Source organism: Pteropus alecto, unplaced genomic scaffold, assembly GCF_000325575.1.
Source record: "Pteropus alecto unplaced genomic scaffold, ASM32557v1 scaffold28, whole genome shotgun sequence".
Classification (NCBI taxonomy): domain Eukaryota; kingdom Metazoa; phylum Chordata; class Mammalia; order Chiroptera; family Pteropodidae; genus Pteropus; species Pteropus alecto.
Window position 1 is genome coordinate 4,043,615 of NW_006441063.1, and position 5,323 is coordinate 4,048,937.

The 5,323-nt window shown below is 36.2% G+C and overlaps 1 protein-coding gene across 4 annotated transcripts in view; it reads right to left on the reverse strand.

Moving 5' to 3' along the window:
- The window catches only part of PRRG1 (proline rich and Gla domain 1), an 87,322-nt gene that overhangs the window by 62,670 nt on the left and 19,329 nt on the right, over nt 1–5,323 (reverse strand). Inside the window, exon 1 of one of the 4 annotated variants that reach the window (XM_025051328.1) lies at nt 2,988–3,077. The exons of the other annotated variants lie outside the window; for them this stretch is intronic. The gene's annotated coding sequence lies outside the window, so the exon portion shown is untranslated. Of the gene's footprint in view, nt 1–2,987; nt 3,078–5,323 lie in introns of those variants that run through there. 4 annotated transcript variants of the gene reach the window in all.

Below are 5,323 nucleotides of genomic sequence, written 5' to 3' on the forward strand. Positions count from 1 at the left end.
ACAGACAAGGCAACACTTGAAAGTCTTGAAATATGAAGACCTCTTTGCCAAGAGCAGCAGGGAAAGAATAGCCTGCCTTGCCTTCTGTCCAGTACTGCTACCTCTATTCCCATGCTAAAACAAGAAACCTAGGACATGGTAATACAACATAATTTCCATTCTTCCAATAAAAATTTATAAGAATCTACCACAGCCAAGAGTTGTGCCAAGACTCAATGATTACTAAAATGACATAAAACCTGCCCTCACATTGCTTACAGTCTAATGGACATTTTCAAGCTATCTCAATAAAACAAGTAGTCACAACTCAATGGCTACATAATTGTACCTTAGATATACTGCTGCCTATAAGAATACTGACCTTCCAAGTCTTCCAAACTAAAACCTACTTTGTTCCACATTATCTAGGAATTGCCTCTCTCCTAGAGAGGGAAAGACATCATGTTGTCATTTGTGATCATTAAAAATCTCAGTGCAATTACAAATCTGGCAAAGACTCCCGGAGACCAAATCAGTCTATTTTGTAACTCACAGCTTCAAAGCCTCCAGAGACAATCAGGTTCCAAGTACTTAAGAAAATTACCTCACCATTTAATCAGCATCTTGGAATCATCATCTGGTTCTGAAAAGGTCTAGCTGCAGCTTTAGGTACTAAGAAAGTCAATCTTAGGGAAGGCCTCTCCCGTATACTAATTTAGTTACTAATTTGAAGAGAAAATTGTCTTGGCAAAAGCATTTCACCAAATTTCATATATGCATTATAGGATTTTAATGCCTCATGTAGCTCATTCTAAAACAGACTTTCTCACTGTCCTTTTTATCACACAGACATTTTAATAATGAGAAAAGTACCTTGAAAATACAGCTCCTTATCTTCCATTCAATTGAAGCATTCATCTACCTCAGAGATGTGAGAATAAGACAAAGTGTAGTAATTAATGTGGTCTGGTACAGAACCAACAGAAATGTAACTGGGTGCTCAGAAGAATCAAATATAAATTTGTTAAGTTATAATTGAATCTTTCCAAATCATCTGGGGAAAAAAAAATCCTGCTGGCAACATGCATGAATATCCATTAAAACATTCTTTGGCATTACTTTACCTTGTTATTCTGGTCTATGATTGTTTTCACATTTTTAGTGCTCACTCATGCATTTACAGCCTAAAAGCAGCTTCAGGGCACTGGATTTCAACCCAGTTATCTTAGTAAGAAAGAGGCTACACTATTGCTAACAGCAAGATAGCTACTACAGCCCCTTAGAAATTCTAAGCCTTCTCAGTGTTCACCAGTCTGTCTTTAGCACTAAGTAAATGACAACCTAGGGCAGAGAACTGAAGGAGGTTTCTGAGTTATGATGCTGAACACTTTAATTAATCTTAGAAAACAATCCAATACTATATCTCTTTTATAATAATAACACTGACAAGTCAATGCCAAATTTCTAACTTTAGTGATAGACCAACATGGCTGCTTTAATCTCATTTCCATTTAATAGTAGCACCTACAGCCTGTGATTTACCATAATGACATTAAGACCCCATGTAACCCTTTACATGTGAATTAACAAGAGAGTAATGAACCAAAAGTGTTTCAAGTTGTATTTTGATTAATTTTACATTTTGTATATAGACGTACTCTCCAGAACACTTTAACCCCAATATTAGAGGAACTTTCTTTGCTATTCTATAGCCTAAATTCCTTGATGACTTCTATAAACTTTCTAATTATTATACAGAGTCTCAAGGTGTTCAAATTAATAAACTCATTTACTCTGGCTACCGTATAAACTTTATTTAATTATCTAGCTCACTATTCCCTAAGTCTACTTCAACAACTGAGTTAGACAGAAGAAATAACCATTACAGAGATTCTCCCCAAACAATTCATTTATATAGCACTATATAACAAAGTATGTCATGGAAAAATTAATCTTTTATTTAAAATGGCTTGAAATGTATTAGCTGTATGTCTTCATGAGCACAAGAAAAGTATACAAATATTTTTTCTTTAATCATCTTATTTCTGAGATAATCAAAATGTTCACTCTTAGCTAATTTATTATTATGGTGAATCTATAATTAATGGATTCAAATACTGAATACCTATGACAGTCATCGTACTAAGTACTAAGTAGAATCTAGCATTTGACTCAAAACAGCTGTAAATATGTTTTTAAAATCTTCAGGATTTGTGAAAAGTTATTCTATTTTCAACACAACTTAACAAAGTGGGATCATATAGGCTGCTCGTAGCCCCCAAGGGATTCTTCTTATCACTAAAATGTCTCCCTTCCCTATTCCCTTTTGTATGGAAAACAAGACGCTAGAACATCACAAGATTCTACCTTACCAACGTTCATTAAAAGAATACATGGCCTTGGTCTCTAAGAGGCTATTCAGTAAAGTAAATTTTTTGTTGTTGTTCTCATGCAAATATTGCTCAAAACTTTCTATTTCTGGGTATGATAAAACTCAGAACCTATAGGACTCTCTCCCTCCTCTGCACGTATCAACACAGAAAACTACAAACCTAGATATAATAGAAACAGAAAGAAACTTAAGGTACTGGACAGTGAACAAAAGCATACAGACTCTCACAGGGAATTCAAAATTGCTAGAAGGAAGAGAAACAGGGAGCTATACAGATAAGTTTTCATCACCATGGCTTTTATCCTGGGCCTGCAGCATTTATGGGGAATAGCAGCTAGTGCAGGAGTGGGTACACAGGGAGGAAAATCATTATTCTGGCCTAAGGAACCAGAAAAGTCAAATTGGTAAAATGCCAAAGGAAGTAGGGCAGTTCCAGAAGGAAGAGAGCAAGAAAGGGAATGCTCAAACTGTCTACCCACATCTCTATTTGAACCCTGAACCACGCTAGTGTAGAATAAATGGAAAAGAATGAATTCTGATTTGAGATTATAGCTGTCACCCAGAAGGTGCTAGTGAGTGAAGAGAAGACAGACATTGGCAGAGAGTGTGTACTCACTTGCAGGTGGTGAGATGGTGTGCCTTTTAGTCTGAGACTAGGTGCAATCCAAATGCTCACAGCATAAGTGAGCACATGTCAAAAACCCAGTCATTCAAGCCTGGAAAGCCAGATATAAAGAATTCAAGAAATCATGAGCATTGAAGAGAAAAAGCTGAAGAGCAGATGCCTAAGCCCTAATTACCCACATCTCTGACTAAACTCTGAACAATGCTTGCACAGACTAGCCTCTTAGCAGCCCATCCAAAAACAACAGATCTGAACAAAGACAAGAGCTACTGCACAAGAAAGACTTAGCTGTTCAAGTCCAGCCAAGAAAACTAGCTGCTAAAACAAAGGAAATAATACTTATTGGATAAAAATAACATAGTTCAGAATCTCTTCATTTTAACATTTATAATATCCAAGATATACTCCAAAAGTACCCAGCATACAAAGAATCAAGAACATATAACACATTATCAGAAGAAAAGAAAGTCATTCTAGTCCAACTCCAAGATGAAACAGATATTGAAAGTAACTGACAAGAATGTTTAAGTGACTATCCTCAATGAAAGATAAGGCGGCATGTTTTCAATTAATAAAAACCTGACTTCTGGTTTCTGGTTTGACAAACAAGAACCTTGGAAGTCATCACTCTCATTCGAACAACAAGAAAAAATGGTGAACAAATTGAAAATCAACAACTCTTCCTGGATCCAGCAGAGAATTGAGCTCACAGGGTAAACCACTGCCCCAAAACTTGTGGCGATGACAGGAGGCTACAGAAAATCCAAATGACCAAAGCAGAAGTCCAGGAACAGAAAACTCCAGAACCAGTACCATGATAGGAAAACCTAAACTGCAGTTGATTTCTAGAGGCTCAGTGTGGACAAGTTTGAGAGTTAAAAGCTCCAAAGAAGCCCCATCTTAGGGAGGCCTTCATATACATGTGAGTTTTACCCCCAGGAGCCCTACCGGGTTCTTACAATGAAGATCAAAGAAAAATTCTCTCAGACTTTCAGCAAGAAGATGGGAAAAGTAGCCATTTTTTAATATGCCCAGAACATTCCCTTCTTCTTCACAAGGCCTGCCCTCAAGAGAAACTATTTACCAGAGCTTAATCAACTTTCGGAAGTGAAATACCCAAATTGGCTCAAAATACCTATTCAGTTGGCTCTAGCCTTCTATGTGGGGTAAATACCCAATTTCAGCCCCCCATTTAGCCTTCCTGTCTCACCTGAGGTGGCGGGGGACAAGACAAACTGAGAAACACTTATGAAGGTTACAGCCCAGGGGCACAGGCTCACTGAGACCCAGCTATAAAATTATAGAACCCTTCCTCTCTCCCACAGCTTACCACCACATCAATAGGACTCCCCCACAGTAACAGGGGAATACAATTGAATTTAAGAAAAAAAAAACCCTAGGAGAACCCAAAGACAAAGGAAGTCAACAACAAAGATACCAGAGGAAATTTTATCCTGACATCTACAGCTTCAGCAAACAATAAACAGTCTAACCTTTAGCCAGATAAACATCAAACCTCACACTTAAAGCCTACTTGCCTCAATTACTTTTACCTGATATATCATGTCCAACTTTCCCCAAAAATATCAAAGCATGATACAACAACAACAAAAAAACCAGTAACAAGACATAGAAAGCATCAGAACCAGACTCAGTATGGCAGAGATGTTAGAATGATCAATTCATGAAAACCTCAGCAGAGAAACAGATACAATAAAAAATCAAGAACATGTAACACATTCTCAGAAGAATAAGAGAAACAGAGTTAATAAAATGAAAATTCTAGAAAAAAAATCACTATACTACCTTAAAGACAGAAATTGTAGCAGGTGAGGCATAGAGAGAAAAACTGAAACAAAATTAACAGAAGCACAGGAACCTATTAGGTGGTATTAAACAGTCATAAATAAATATAATTAGAATACCAGATGAAGAGGTGAGAAAATATTTGAAGAAATAATAGATGAAAATTTCCCAAAATTCATGAAAGACAGAAATTCACAGATACAAAATACTAAATACATATAAAGCAGAAAAAACATAGGGAAGCCCAGCCAAAGTACATAATAAATTATTGTAAGCCAAAGATAAAGAGCAAACCTGGCAACCAACAGGAGAAAAATTACATCACAATCAAGAGAACAATGGTCTAATGGTTAACTTCTCATCAGAAATCATATAAACTATATAAATGCCTAACCAATGTACTATATACTTGAAACTAATAAAATTAATAAAGGTATATGTATATATATATATAAATATATATACACACATACATACACACACATATATACATATATATGTGTGTGTGTGTGTGTGTGTGT